Here is a 16,985-nt window from a genome sequence, read left to right as displayed (position 1 = left end):
ACAAATAAACCAAATGATACGAAATGACCAGCGCCATTGAGTACAATTCATGGATTTTTATTAATGAAACAAGAATTTTCCATAAAAAAAATTTTAGAACCATGACAGACAAAAGAAAAAAATTGGCATAAAATTCCAATAAGAAATAAGTAATACAAATTGCGACACTAAAAAAGTGTTTTTACTTTTTGTAAAAAATATAATTGGGACGGGTAGATAGCCGCATTCCATCTGCCGGTGCCGGTTATAACTTAATATAGTGGAAAATAGTGTGACGGATACATAGCTGCAAACTATCTAACGCCGCTGATATTAATAGATGGTGGATGGCCCATATATCATCTATTGTACTAGATTATTTTGAAAGGAATTCAATGTAAATATACAGAAGTTCTTACAATACTCTAGAGTTGCAAGAGCATTTATAAGGAATGAGCTCCCAGTAGAGCGGTGAGTTGAATACACGGCGAACGATATAAGCCACTCAGGTAGTAAAAAAGTGATTCTAAAGGATTATGTTGTAATTAGTGTGAGAAATTGTGTAATCAAGTACTAGGTGTGAAATTAACTCGTGCAGATAGAAAATAACCTTTTATGTTTCAACAGTATCTAATATAAAATTGTAGTATATTTGGTAAGAACACAGTACTGCATTGATCTTTAGGAACCTAAGGAACAAAGACAAGAAACACTTTTCCAACTTTTGTATGAGGTTGCCCAAAAACAAAAATTTGTTTTTCTCTAATATTACTTTTCTAAATACATTACGACATTTCTGTCAATCACGTGAATTGTCGAAATATATAAAATGCATTAACGAACCACGAAATATCAAAAAAATTCGAAAATTCTTGGAAATCTAATACACGAATAAGAGAATTTTTAGAAATGGTTCACATTCATAAGAACGAAAAAGCTATAAATGATAGAAAATACTTCAATAGTATAGAATAGCTAAGAGAAATTAATAGCTCTATATTAATTGAATTTAATTGATGACTGCTGCGTATTTGAGATATGAAAACTAAGGAAAAATTAATCTTTCTCGCTAAAACAAATTTCTATTTCGATTTTATTCTTATTTTGATATTCATGATGTAGGTGATCTATTGATTAATATAAATACGCAAATTGTCAGTGTCAATATCATATTTTGATAAAAAATAAAAGAAGTCGAAACGTCAAATTTTCATCTGTTTTTAAAAAATTATAAATGAAACAAATTTTAAATCAGAAGAGACCTAAAATCAAGCACGAAAATAATAATATCTAGTGTAATTACTTCATGACAAAAGTTTTTATTAAATGTCCCGACGAACAGGTTAGATTAATCTATTCAATTGACAATTATATGAATATTACAGTATCATTCGCTATATATAGATATGACATTTATTCATATTCATCACATAATGTTGAGATTATTACGTTATTGTTTTGTAAAAAATTAAATTATTGAAGTAAGAAATAAATACTTCTGATTCAATGTTAACTAGAATATAAAACCGATTGTATATTTTAAAGACATTGTAAAAAACAACAAGAGAGCCTATTTAATACTACCGTTAAACAAAATATGTAGGTGTACGTATGCTTGATAGGATGACAAATCAATGTAACTTAGGATTCCATTTGCATTCAGCAAGTGTGTGTACAGATATTTTCTCTTCCGATCCACAGAATATGCAGTCGTCTTTTGGGACCAGTTTGAAATTCTTGAGCTGTACATTTAGGTGGCAATATCTGTTAGAATCTCTGTTATACCTCTTTCCAAAGGAGGAGATAAAGATTAAAATACTTACTACCCATCTATTTGCGTTTTTAAGTAACAAATGCACACAAGTCTAAACAGTCATCACTCCACTGCAACAACTTTTTGTGATTTTTCTAATGTGTTAATCATAACAAGTTACTTAACAAATTGCAGTATTATTTCTGTAAAATTCTTAGGGTTTGTTGTGGACAATTCTTTGAAATGGGAGCTCTTCCTGTTTTGCGTTAAGATCAGTTTCCAAATAAATGAACTTATCCACCTATGTAACATTTTATTATATCGCATCTCCATCTCTTGTATGTGTGGTATGACTCAAATTGAGCGAAACTACAAAAGAAAGCTGTACATTTAGGTGGCAATATCTGTTGTATCTCTGTTGAAACTCTTAATTCACATGACACAAATATCTGTATATTTCCAAGCAGTTGTATAGTTTTCAAGTGTGCTGGTTTGGGTTGATGCCGATTTACCTTAGGCAAGATGCCACTCGCCATGGTTTACGTATTGCCAAAACTGTACCAAAGGAGCAAAGCACAAGCTCGTGGTAAAATTTTTACAACTCTTGGAGTATTGACTGCTGCTTTGAAATTCGTGCTTCCCCCTAATGAAGGAGAGTATTGAAATAAAGGGAATGCAGTAGTATGACATATGTTCAAAGATTCTTCTCACAATAAGTATTCGATACAACTCAAATAGTGTGTGTAATTCACCTAGTTTCCATCTAGCACGAAATATATAATTAACCCAATATGATTGCTATATTTTCGTTTATTTGTCTCATATTCGTAACATAGTGGTCGGTCATAAAGCATTGAGCACATAGCTCTCTTGATAGCTCCACTAGAAACTAACAAAGATCGATGTCCTTTGTAAAGTTATTCAGATATTTTGGGTTGACCCTTACCTTAATGTTACTAGGAAACTGTTGGGTTTGTCCTAGTGTATGTACTGATCATTCACCGATGATGTGAGCATCAATTTCTCTGTCCTCCACACCCCAGCGGAATTTCGGATCTCTACAATATCAATATGGCGTTCTAGATTACCATGACCAAGTGGAGCAATTGATTGCTTGATGTATGCCTTCGCTTGTACTATTGAACTTCGCAGAGTTATTCTTACGAGCAGAATACTCAGAGATGTAACAGCTACACCAAAAATGGGTTCTGGGCCCATTGGTGGTTTTGCTGATGCCAGTATAGCGGGTGAATGATGCTTGTAATTCCCGTTGTTGTCCGAGTGACCGGGCATCCAAACGATCGGGACCTTGTAGCCACCACTCATTTGTAAGACTTTTTGCACAACGTTTCAGCCGACATGCTCATGCTGACAAGATTTAAATTACTCTGTTTCTATGAATTCGAATAAGTAGCGCTGATTCATATTCAATCACAGCGAAAATTTCGCCTAGGAAGACGGTAGTATGTTTTCAAAGTAGTGAAAAATCGGTTTTTTGGGATATACCCAACATAAACCGGCTCCGGTCAAGCTTTTCATTCCAGATATTTCCATTTTTATAATATACAAACTACTTATAAAAAATCTTGTAATAATAAAAATATAATCCTCTTCTGGTATATACACTTGAATTCAAACAAATTTTTATCTTTTCGTTTCCCATTGCTACTACTAAATATCTCTTGATATATATTAAAGAGGTGACTCGTGGTCTAATCCACTGCGACCTTTCCAAATTTAAATTTAGACGCAGAAATTTCGAAAAATCTTCATAATTAAGTATGTTATGATGATAGAGGCAATGAAATCTACTTTCTGTAAACAACCCGCAGCAGATTAATGGGAATATCTAATCTTTATTGTTAAATTATGAACCTCTGCTTGAATGACCCGCTTTAAAATGTGAAATTATATTTCACAATGTTTCGGTAAATTAGTAATAACTGACAACTGCCGACTCTCATGATACTATTTATGGTTTATTTGCTTATTATGAATTTGAAGTTATCGTGATCGTAAAATAAGTAGAAAACACCATTAATCTCAATTTGCATATTGTATCATAATTAAGGACTAAATGTTAATTAATTTAAGATTATCATTTAATTTGATTTGTAGCTTAACGTAACAATTCACGTATCTAAACCGAAACACTGTCATTAGAAGCTTAATCACTTTTACAAGATTTTGGTTGCAGTAACTTACATATTAGTCACAGTCATTTTTATTAAAACAATTTCAGAATCATCAATAAATTACGTTCATTTATAAAATTTCTATAATACACAATGTGATTTCCAGTTGGGCTCAAAGTATAATTATGAAGATTTGGTGCGGCAATAATAAGACATTTGGTAAATCTTTGGAGATCTTTACAACTTAATGTTAACCTTTTTTTTCCGCATACCGCATTTAGTACGCAACACTTTTTTATCTAAATATCTATCCACTTATTTTCTTGAATAGATGTGTCTCTAATAGGAGACTCGCTAATTCTCGTAATGTTGGTCTATTGTGAATGATCTAAGAAATAAAACTTCTTCGTCGAGCATATAATCTCTACTACTAATTTACTCATTGTTTTCTTTATGCCCGTAGTTTTAGCAGAGCTTCGCATTACAATTCATGACATTAAAAATAAATATGTACTCATCTGGTACTGATGGACTTACATTAAAAAGGTTTTCTAATCTGCCCGAATGCACATTAAATTACCTTACCACTTTAATAAACATTTCATTTCAAAATGGCACTTTCCCAAATTACCTTAATACGGCAAAAATTATACCTCTGCATAAGGGAAAAGATACAGATCAATTGCACTTCTTCCCAAGTTATCTAAGATCATAGATCTAGTGTCTGACGTGTTTTTACATTTTTTTCAAAAATGAACATGGTACGTACAATAGATTGATTAATTAATGCAGTCTTCTCGTTATAATCGTTATCTCGTTATATAAGTCAAAAGTTATGAAAAGATTTGGACGAAAGTGTTGAAGGGTCAATTCCGTTTTTTACTGCACTTTGATATGAATCAACTGCATGAAATACTAATAGCATTAAAATAACAAAATGTTGTAGTTGAAATTAGAAACAGTATATTGCTGAGACAAATAGAATAAAAGAAGCAACCCCTATTAAATTCATCATTCTGTTGTTTGCGAATCCACTTCAACGAATCAATTATTACCACCATCCCCAATGTCGACAGAAATAATCCTACTACTACATGGTTCTACAGGGTATATTTTGTTCAAAATTTTGTTTTAGTTGCGAGGAAATTGTTCAATTTTATTAAATAATCAAATCACAAGCAATTAATAGAGAACAATTATATCGCCATGAATTGTTACATAAAAAAATGAAGTGGGATTTAATTAGATTCTGGAACTAAACGATAGGAAACGAAAACAGGAAGTATGCCCACTACATTATTATTCAACAGCTATTTTCATCGTCGACAGGTACGAATCTTGAAATATCAATACCGATAACATGTTAATGTTCAACACTAATTTATAAACATTGCCAGTCGGTAATTCAGGAACTATAAACACTTCATTCCCTTTGATGCGACCATTAAGATGAAGAATAGCTGTCCGAAATGGAAAGATTTATAATTAAATCCTTCTCTAATGTCTTTTTGGAGATAAATTTAGATCGGTTTATTTAACAGATCTTAAGCCCGCTAATAAATGTAATTAGTAATAATTTCAAAAATGGAATATTACATGAGGCGATATTTCTTAAGTTGGAATTGCTGGAACTGTTGGTGATAATTATATTGAATTATACTGTTTACACACAAAATTACACTATCTAACTAACCAAGTTATCATCTTCAGAGACTGGTGAACATTTTACCAGTAGTGTTAATGAACGGTTAACATAAACATTGTGATCAGTACAATTTTTTTATTAATGACTTCTCCATCTGTTATAATGTCACGGAAACAAAACTCTTCATAACTGTCTCATCTCCTCCGTTTTCAACATTTTTTTACCATATATCCTGTTTCCAATCTCGGAGCGTCATCGCTTGCACCAAATCATCTTTCCGAGATCTGAGTTTTCATCCCATTTTTCTTTGTTCCGGTAATATCCACACTAGTATTTTCCAGCTGTCGTACTTGGTTCTCTTCACGTATCCACCAACGCAACTCAGTTGTCTGTCTCTTTGATACAATACCACACTATTTCTCCATATCAGCATATATATCCTCTTGGAATATAGTTACCAGTATCTGATTCCTCAGAACTTGTATCTTAGAAAAGGCTTGTCGCAATCAAACATACTTAGCCCAAAACAAGTTCTTAGCTAGAATAGATAGATAGATAGACAAGTAAAATGACAACGTTTCGTGTGGTAAGATTACTAACGAATATTTTTTTTCAATAATTTTTTTAGTTAGTTCCATCCAAATAAAATCCATTCAATATTCTACCTCTTTTTCTTCTCGTATTGTGACCGTTATCGATCGTGGCTCTCATGTTTGACTTGATTTAATGCTGTGTGGAATAGCTCAGTTGTTGATTTTCCGATCTGCCCATTATGTTGGCTTGCAATACCAAGTGAAGAATGTCGTACCTTACAGAGATCATATCACCAAGGTACGAGGGGGTACCCAAAAGTAACCGGAATAGCATTGCCATGGATGGAGCTTTTGTAGTACTGATTTCTGCCGCTAGGGCCTGTCTAGCGCAACTCGTCGCCAGTTCAGTGCTGTTCGTCACTAGTGACCGTTTTTGCTAGTGCTGTTTCACTGCTGCTTCGTTTTTTTGTTGTGCCGCTGTGAAATTTTGTTTTCTACTCGGTAAAAACGCTGCTGAAACTGTTGTAATATAGAAAGTATAGAGGTTTTCTCTCAGTCATCACTGTTAGCCAGTTTTTGGTTAAATATAACATGGTTCCGCTGCCCCACGCACCTTACTCACCTGACCTGGCTCCGTGCGACTTTTTCTTGTTTCCACGCATGAAAAACGGTACGAAAGGACGGCGATTTGAAAACATTGAAGACATCAAGAAAAGAACGAGTCAGGAGCTTGCAGCCATCTCTAAAGATGAGTTCAAACAATGTTTCGAACAGTGGAAGCACCGCTGGGACAAATGTATTACTTGTAAGAGAGAGTAGTTTCAATGGAATAAGGTTTTTTTGTAAATATATAGCATTTAAAAAATAATTTCGGTTATTTTTGGGCACCCTCTCGTATTAAAATTTATGTCTCTTTATAGTGTTGACTATTTTTTAATTTTTTCTTATGCTCAATAACCTCTGTGTTTGCAACTCTATCAACAACTTTAAAATACGACGATAAACCCACATCTCAAACTTTTCAAATGTTCCTACCTAGAAGCCATTTATTACATATATGATACGCGCAATAACGAGGATAGTCCCAGAAGTACCTCCCTGACCTAGAGTGGAGGTAGTTGCTTGAAAAATATTAGAAAGTACACAATCTATTCAGCGAATGTTCCAAGTTTGAAGACGCCACGTTGCTTAGTACTTGGCAACATGTTTCTCTCATAAAAAACTAACGGGCGTAAGGTAGAGGAAGGTCCCAGAAGTACCTGGCCCAACAAAGAAAACACAATACTTTTGGATAGGGCTAAATCTAGCGAATGGGGTGCATGAGGTAGTAATACAAATTTAACTCCATTAGGTTTGGCAATTTCAATAATGGAGCTAGTGCATTGTCTTGATGAAACAACACTTTCTTCTAAGCCAAATCAATTGTTGCAATAAGTTCGCATAATACCCGCGTTGATAGTTTTTCCTTTTTTAAGACAGTCAATGAAAATGATCCCACGCGCATCCCAAAAAAACCGACGCCATGACCTTTCCTGTAGATGGAACGGTATTTGCCTTCTTTGGAGATGGTTTTCCTTTTTCAATCCATTGTTTTGATTGTTCTTTTGTTTAGGGCGTGAGGTGATGGTCCCAAGTTTCATTCATGATTATGAAACGGTGTAAAAATTGGCTTTATTTCTGTGAAACATTTCCAAACAAACGCGACACCCATTTTGCCCACAGGTTTCATATGTCCAAATTTTCAGTTAATATGCGATGTACCGCACTTTTTGAAATGCCTACTATGTCTGCTAGCTCGCGCAGTTTCAGTCGACGATTATCTAGTACCACTTTGTGGATTTACTTCAACATTTTTGGAGTAACTCACAACATTTCCCTCGACGCTGCTTTTGCACTGCGCTGATAATTCGAAGCATCTAAATGCTCATGTAGTGACATTAGGCACGTATGGGCCTGTTACTACTAAAAAATTTCTTCAACTAAGATTGTGTTTTCTGGAATAGTCACAGGACCTCCCGCACATTGGTCTTCTTCTAATGATTCTCGTTTCCGGCGAAAGAACTTGGACCAATTTTTAATTCTTGAAAATGACACACACAGTCACCGTAAAATACCTTCATTCTATTTTTGATTTGTGTTTTTGTTAATCGTTCTTTAGTCAAAAATGAGATGAGACATTTTTTAAAACAACTTGATTGAGTGGTCGCTCGAGCTCTACTATAACACAAAGTATCTAAATTAAAATTATTTTGCGCACATATAAATTTTAAAAAATATCTGAAATTGAACTGAAAAATTATAAATATTGCATTATGCGTTCAAGTTCTTAATTAAAACAGTTACACCCGCATTAAAACAATTGGATAATTTCTATTTATTGCTTCAAAAATTCAAATTCAAAATGTGGTATATAAAAGATGTTCATAATTAGTATTCTGAACTCTTTGCAGAAATGAACCTTAATAAAAAGAACAATAACCTCATAGCGTGGTATTATTTATTTCCTTGGTCAGGCTCAACTATTTACTCACATATTTACTCACAAAAGTACGGAAGTAACTAATCAACCGAAAGCCGTTTTATTTATATATTCATGTCATTTCAATTTTGAAATGTTATTCCTGAAACTTGGAATGTTTTTGACAAATTCTCCTCAAATCGTATTTTGCATATAATAATAATGTACACAGGATGTCTCAGTTTAGAAACATGAAGTCCTCGGCTTTCTTAGACGGCTTTATTGTCATTTTCATGGCTATGTTTGTAGGTTGTGTGTAATTGCGTAACTACCAAATATTAGATTTTTATGTTTTCATCAATTACAAGACAATAAAAAGTGAAGTGAATCGAAAACATGTAACCAAATAATTGACGCTTATTATTTCAGATAAGCAAATGCTCGTAATGTTGTCTATTGACTATTTGACTAAACGATTAGAACACTTCCAATGACTTATTCTATACTAATTTCTTATTCGTATATGTATTTCAATATTTGCTGGTTTTTTCTCAAAAACTTTTTTAATTCCCTTATAAAAATAAATTCAAAATCCGCCATAAAATTTTAACTTCTATTATAAAGTGCCAATTCGTGATCGTGGATGAAGATGAAGATAAGACAACTCTTGAAGGAAGATTATGCAACTCGGGATTTTAATTATGTTTGAAGCTTATTCGGTAAAAGGCAAAAGATCAACGGAATGTAACGTTCACTGAGAACGCCATGTATGGTGAACAACTGGAAAACGAACTTTGGACAGTATTCGAATGTGTCATTCATGTAAAATGCTGCTGAGCTTTTTAAACAATTTAAATTTATTTCAGATCCATATGTAATTATGTCATTAATTGAATCATTGTCCAAAAAAATATTCTCCTATGTCAGTCCTATATATTTATAGAATTGTGAATTTAGGTCATATAACCTAACCTAACGTAACTTGAAGGATTTAGCAATTCTATTCTATTTTTGGATTTTCCAACTTAACAAAGTGGATCAGGTACTAAATTCCAGGTAATATTCTTCATGAATCCGTCACTAGTTGTATTATGTACTTGGACTACCTTTTCGTTTACCTGAAATGTCCCTGTCCCGAATTGGCGCATCCTTACATCAACAGAATCTCGATGGTCATTGAATAGCTTCCCTTTCTATCTATCGATTAATCAGAGTAGTAGATCAGGGATATGATCTCAATGATTACTTCCCTGGCAGGTCCCCATTACCAATTATTTGTAAAATTTCAATCTCTCTGAGCATACTGTTTATTACACAATTATTGTCCTGTCTGACGAACGCTCTGTTAACCCAATTATCTTCTTCAGAGATTGGTAGATTGTTCATTTCAGTATATATAAATATACTGAACAATTTCTTCATGCCAACGGACTAATAATGATTTATATTTACAAATTTTAAAACAATTTGTGACAGTTGAAATGTCTATAATTTTAAATAATCTATATATTTCGTATACACTGTCTATCGAACATAGAGCTAATATTTACGATATAAATAGCGATGTAGAGAGCTTATCAAGAGGTCCCGAACTCTTCATGAGGGAGTAAGAACATTGATATACCACTCTCTATCTCTCTCTACTCTCTTCTTATTGGATCGCCATGACATCGTTACCTTCTGTCTCTCTTTCAGTAGTACAATTCCACATCCTCTCTATCTTTAGTATTATTTCTATGGTTTCGAATGATATGCTCAAAAAACAATTAATAGTTGTGGAAAAATATTATATAAAAAAGTAATTATAATCTTAACTTAAAACTATCATGGATAAAAGCTATGAGCGAAATCCATGCCTTCACATTATGTTTATAGATTTTAAGCAGGCTTATGACACAGAAATAAAATGTATGCTGCCTTTAATCCACTAGGAATTCCGAAAAAAATTGAGAAGTTAGCAGAGTAACGACTGTTGGAATTGTATCAGACAAATTTAAGGTTGAAAAGGGATTGAAACGAGGAGATCCAATATCGACAGTGGCTTGTAATCTGGTGTTGGAAAAATTTTGACGAGATAACAAGATACAAACCACAGGTATCAATAAAAACAGCAAATAATTGCATATGCTTTAATAACCCAAACAAAACAACTGAAAAAAGCATTGTGTAAACAGAAGAGGCTGCAAAAATTATGGATTAAAATTAAACCACGAGAAAATGAAGTAAGGAGGGCAAGAAATATAAGATAGAAAAAGTTTGTGAATTCGAATACCTGTCATATAAAAATGAAGAGCGGACAGAAATAATTAAGAGAATAGCCAAAGGAAATAAAGCCATTAGATCATTAAGTAAAATGATAAAATCAAAGGAGTTATCAAGAGCTGCCAAAATTAGAATATAACAGTTACAAAAGTGAATGAAACATGCGTTTTAACAAAGGCTGAAGGAACAAAACTGGTTATATGAGAAAGGTGTCGAGAAAAATTTTTGGGGGAAGAACAATTAACGAAGAATTGAGGTATTTCTATAGATACCCATCAATAGTAATATGGTTGGGGCATACTAAAAGAATGCCGGGAAATAGATTTTCAAAAAGGGCCATTGAAGGAGGGGAGTCCAAAGAAAAATGATTGGATGTAGTTTTGAAGGACATTAGCGAGGTAGAACCGAATGGAGAGCAAAAGTACAAAATCGTAACCTGTGAAGAAAAATTGCGAAATCGTTTGAAGACCGATGAGAAAAGAGGAATAAGTCATGGGCTCTAAAGGCCTGTAGTACTTTAAATATATATAATCATGATCTGATCTGTTTTAAAAAAAAGAAAATCTTCAGTTATTAGATTTCTTATCAATAAACCAAATAGTATTCAATCTAATTTGTGATAAGATCACAAGTATCAATATTGCTGCGATGGAATATTGAAGAATATGAATCAAAAAATAATTACCTAAAAACAAAAGAATAATTAATAGCTCAGCGGATGGCTATACAGTCCCTATTAAATAATTGTTTCTGGTTCAAGGTCTTGTGAATAACAGACTGCTATAATATTTTTAAGAACTAGCGCTCTTTATTAAATTAATTCCTAGAAGTTACTGATGTGACTATCCAGTAATAGATGGCGCATAAAGTATAGAGATCAGCTAGAAAATATTAAATAGATTTAACTATTTTAATTCCGTATTACCATATCATCTATCTCTTTGTATAAGTCATCGAAACAATAATAATTCCTTATGCTGACAGTAAAAATTGTTTTATACCAAATATATCCTAAACACATTCTACAATCCTGTTCTGATTAAGACGTAGATATGATTGCGGCATTTTTTGAAAAATGGTTCACTGACCGTTTGCTACAATTCTGTTAATTCTAGCTAACACAACTCATCATTCCCAAATATTGAGTAGATATTGAAAAGTATAAAAACTAGGTACATAAATGCTATAGAAGTGGTTAGGAGTGCATGAAAAGCAAAACGTAAATATACCAGGATGGTCCCAGAAATACCTGGCCTAATCTAGAGATAGCGGTAGTTGCTTGAAAAATACCACTGTTTTAAAGAGTACACAATCTATACAGCATATGGTTCAAGTTTGTTTGGCATAAAATCCACAAAGCGGTAATGGATAATCGCCGACTGAAACTACGCGAGCTAGCAGACATTGTAAGCAATTCAAAAAGTACGGTACATCACATATTAACTGAAAATTTGGACATATGAAAGCTGTGCGCAAGATGGGTGCCGCGCTTGTTCACAATGGAATAAAAACCGCATCATGAAAATGTTTCCGTCGAGTGTTCGGCAGAAATAAAGCCGATTTTTGCAACGTTTCATAACCATAGATGAAACGTGGATCCATCACTTCACGCCCGAAAGAAAAGAACAATCAAAACAATAGACTGAAAAATGAGAACCGTCTCCAGGCAAAGACCGTTTCATCTGCAGGCTGAGAAGAAAGTGTTGTTTCATCAAGCCAAAGCACCAGCTCACATATTCGTTATTGCAATGGCCAAAATTAATGAATAAAAGTTGGAATTGTTACCTCATGCACCCCATTTGCCAGATTTAGCCCCCTCGGATTATTTTCTGTTGCCAGATATCAAAAAATGGCTCGGTGATCAAAGATTCTCTAATAATGAAGAGGTGATTTCGGCAGTTAATGGTTATTTTGAAGATCCTGACGATTCTTATTATAAAAAGCGTAGGGAACATAGGTGGGAAATGTGTATGGAGGTGAAAAGGGATTACGTTGAAAAATAAATATTTTGTGAATTCCAGTTAGTTATAGCTAAAGCAACTTAGCATCCTCTAATATTAAACAAAATTCCCCGTATACCAGTTTTAAAAAAACATTTTATATTAACATTTATAAAAATTGGATACATAAACATTCCTGAAACGATTCCCACAAAGTTGCTACAAATTGTAAATTGAAAAACGAGCAACATTTGCAAGATTCTTAAAAAAATAATCATCAAGAATGCCTCTGTATTGTTGCGAACAAGTTTGCAAAATGGTTCCCTAGGCCAGCCCTATCCAGCTACTATGGAATTATAGAAATTCGGTGAATTCGCGCAGTGCTTTTCGGGTGGTGTCTTTCACATTTTTTTATAAAATACATTTTTATATGATTTTTCAGTAGCAAGCGGTTTATTTATAGTATTTCTTCTACGAAAGTCTATTTTATTTCTTTTTATTCTAGAACTCAGTAGAATTTTATTTAGGTATATAAATGACTTGTGTAAACGCCGTTAGTAACTTTTAAATAAATAATCGTATTGAAAAGAACGAATTAGTGAAAATAATAACAGAAATTATTTAAGTGATATTTATAAGTAAATTATTATTAGTTGAGTGTATTGTATAGTGTGTAAATAAAATTAGAAGGCAAGAGACAGTGTTTATTAATTCACCCCACGGATAAAAAGAGTGTAAATAAATTTGAAAAACTTTACAGTACTTTTGTGTGGTTATTGCTGTAGAAATGAAAAAAATACTACGTAAATATAATAGTTTACCTATTTAAAGTGCGGTATTGATTTGGTAATGATGTTTTGAAAAATTGTTATGAACAAGTATTGAAGGAAGAAAATTAATATTCTGTTTTCTCACTCGTATCGCCAATAATCATCAATCTGGACGATCCAGTTCCGAAAAATACATTTTTGTCTATGATAATACAACAATGGAACACCGCTCAAGACTTCAGAATTATTTATTTTTTGCTTCCCACATAGTAAGTGGGAAGAGATCCCTAGTTTAAATAGTTTGAATTTTTTTATTGAGAAATCTAGTACTTTTTAATTTTGTGAATTATTAATCTGAAATATTTTACAGTATACATTGTTTTAGATAAAATTAAAATTTGTTCAATATTATTATACAGGTATTTATTAATATATATTCCTGTAGCTTCCCCAATTATAACTTGTTACAATAGCACTCACCAAATATTTGTTTTAACTTCACACAAATAATGTACTCCATTAAATAGAACGTTCGATTTACTTCCGACCCACGATATTGCAGAATTCTAAAAAAATCGATGTTTTGATCTCGAAGAACTGGTCTTCACTGGTCGCTGGAGGTTTGATTCTTTTTAATCCATTGCTCGTTTTGGACGTGCTTTGAAAATTTTTCAGAACAAGAATATTTACAGTTACAGAAAACCGTTCTTTGAATAGGTTGGGTATGGAAATGTGTAAAGATCTGATACATTAACGTTGACATCGGCATTTTAACAGCACACAATTTTACATCGCAATAAAACTAAAATATCTAAATAAGAATCTTCCTTTTTATATGTTAGTTTTGGTGCTACAGAAAATTTATATAAACAACTGAAAATAATTAAATTAATATAATAGAAAAATGACTTTTTAAACATTTTTTTCCAACTTTCGCCACTTATAACAGAATTACCGTTCAAGGAATTAATATTCTATCTTAACTGAAACAATAACTTTGCAATAACAAGGAACTCACTTGCGCATTCATTATAAATATTATCAGTCTGCTTCGTTGTTGACGCCTGTTCAACAAAAGTTTTTGTTCCCCTCCATTATAATAGATGCCATTTGTCAGGGAATTCGCAATAATTGACTCTGGATGAGACAAAGTATAAATAGCTCAAGTTCATCTCGTATTAGGCTGATATTGCTGTTTAGAATTGTGTATGACAAAATATTATCATAAACTCGATTAGCTTTTATCGTCCTTTGTGGATAGTCTTGATATTGGGGATTAACAAGGAGAAGGCATGAGTGCATGACCGTGGGGTCGGGGATTTGACCGAATTTTTTTGTGTTGTGACGATTACTTTTACAGACAAGTTAAAAATTTCATAAAGCGCTTACAAAATTGCAGTGTGTTGTTAGATCAGAATCGTGAAATCAATTTCCGGGAAGATTGCATAAAAATTCACTCGATAATTCATCAATTATCGTCATCTATTTTCCAATACGCTTGGTTTACCTCAAAATTGTCTGTTAATAGAAATATGTTTATAAATATTAATGAGGCATGTTTTTCTACAGCTGTTTTGCAAACTCCCTGCGATTGTAGAAAATCTGCTTTCATATGTTGTGTAAGATGTCGCAAAATTATTGTTTTTACGATAATTACCACTGTGGCTCTTGCCGTAATTATTATATGAAAAAAAAACCTAACCTAACCTAACCAATTTTTTTTTATAATTAAATTTATTATTCTCATTAAATTCCCATTAAAAACCCAATGTTCCTCCTCATGTTATTGTTTTATTAGATATAAAAAATGACAATTTTATATAAATAATGTGAATGATTCTTTTAAATAATGTAGGGATAGGAAGCGCTTTGAATTATTATTAGATTAACAAAAAAATTGAGAAATTTAAAAAAAAATGAGATCCGAAGGACGAATCGAAGGCGAGACCTCCGAAGCATAAAACCGACCCCTAACCGTCTAGACTAGATTATACTAGGGGTCCGCTTTCCTTTAGTTTTGGACTATCAATTTTCATAAAACAAGTAACATGCACATTATTAGGCGACTTTTTCAGCTCCTGGACTAATAGCAAATTCATTCGTTAAATAATAACCAAATCATTCGGCATTCGAATGCTCGTATCTGACACATCTGAGGTATCTTACCGTACCGTAAAGTCGCCTCAGTTATATAACAAAGTCGCACATGCGCTATCGCCTAACCAGGTGCCCAGTTCACTCCGACCCGCTACGAGAATAACATGTTTTACCTTACTACGTGGGCAAAATCGCCGGAATGTGCATATGTTGAATTAAACTAGGGTGTCATGACTGTCAAACAAAAGACTGCAGTGTCAGTGAATGAATCCAGTGTGTTTCGGGCCAAATATTTACCGGGTTGAAGGAAAAAGTGTTTACAACGAATTTTGCGGTCAAATTTAAGGTTAGAATAGAAGGTTGTTGGTGTTTTGCATCAACCTACAGTTAGATTTAATCATATTCTGGCGATATTTCTAACGGTATTAGGAGAAAATATGCAAAAATTACTTGTTTTAAATCGTTTTTGACAAAGAACTGGCAAAACATTAATCAAAACAATTGTGATATCATTGAAAAACTATAATTATACATTTAGATTCGAAATAAAATTAATATTAATAATCATGACAACCGTTCGACCATAAAATGATTGGATAATCATTTATCCTTTCAACTATATTATTAACGTTGATATTTTTTACGTGTTTAATATATAAAAATATCGGTGGGTTTGAAAATATTCATAAAGTAGTCTAGCAACTTGTTTTATTATTTGTTGTAGGTAAAAACTTGTTTATTTCGTCTTTTCGTTTATTTCTTTTAATTATAATATAAATTGTACCATCACATTCAGTGATTATATTGCATTTAAAAGATTATTTTTAATTAATCAATCACATATTTTAAATTAAAATACCTGTTCAACATAAATAGATAAGCAATAAAATCAGTGTCAAGAGATAATATTTACATTTAGAAAGCATTTGGAGTTCACAGATTAGCAAAAATATTCGAATTTTGACTTTTAAACAATAAAAATGATTATAATTCTTCATTTTATATTATAAAGAAAGCTGATAATGCTAAATAGGTTGTAACCTTACTTATGACATTCAAAACAGTACATTCGGCAGCACCTCCCTGTTATTTTATTTTTAAATAATTCATCTTCATGTATTGTGTGTCGTCTGTTTGTAAAGCTGGTTGTCTCGATAACAAAGATTTTTTCAGGAGAACCAATTTTTTGTTTCACCTCGAGAAATTAAGGTAGAATTCCAATCTCTTGTTAAAGTGTGCCTAAGATGATTATGAAGCACCATAAGGGAAAGTGCACGAAGTGTACTAGTTTGCAAGAAATCAAAAAAAGTTAACGTTAAAAAGCGGGGTTTCAATTAAGAAGAATCAATCATAATGTTTCTTGTAAACGAAATTTATTTTAGGTTGAGTAAAGTTATGAAAAAAATATATATA

The 16,985-nt window shown here is 32.6% G+C and overlaps 1 protein-coding gene across 41 annotated transcripts in view; it reads left to right on the top strand.

Moving 5' to 3' along the window:
* LOC130446725 (microtubule-actin cross-linking factor 1) overlaps window positions 1-16,985 on the top strand; it is a 300,505-nt gene that overhangs the window by 46,454 nt on the left and 237,066 nt on the right. For 36 of the 41 annotated variants that reach the window (XR_008910192.1, XM_056783376.1, XM_056783344.1 and 33 more), the window contains exon 1: window positions 15,713-15,918. The exons of 3 other annotated variants lie outside the window; for them this stretch is intronic. The gene's annotated coding sequence lies outside the window, so the exon portion shown is untranslated. Of the gene's footprint in view, window positions 1-15,700; window positions 15,919-16,985 lie in introns of those variants that run through there. 2 more of the 41 variants (XM_056783503.1, XM_056783176.1) reach the window with 1 other exon arrangement.

Source organism: Diorhabda sublineata, chromosome 1, assembly GCF_026230105.1.
Source record: "Diorhabda sublineata isolate icDioSubl1.1 chromosome 1, icDioSubl1.1, whole genome shotgun sequence".
Taxonomy (NCBI): Eukaryota; Metazoa; Arthropoda; class Insecta; order Coleoptera; family Chrysomelidae; genus Diorhabda; species Diorhabda sublineata.
This window is presented reverse-complemented; position numbering and strand designations above follow the sequence as displayed.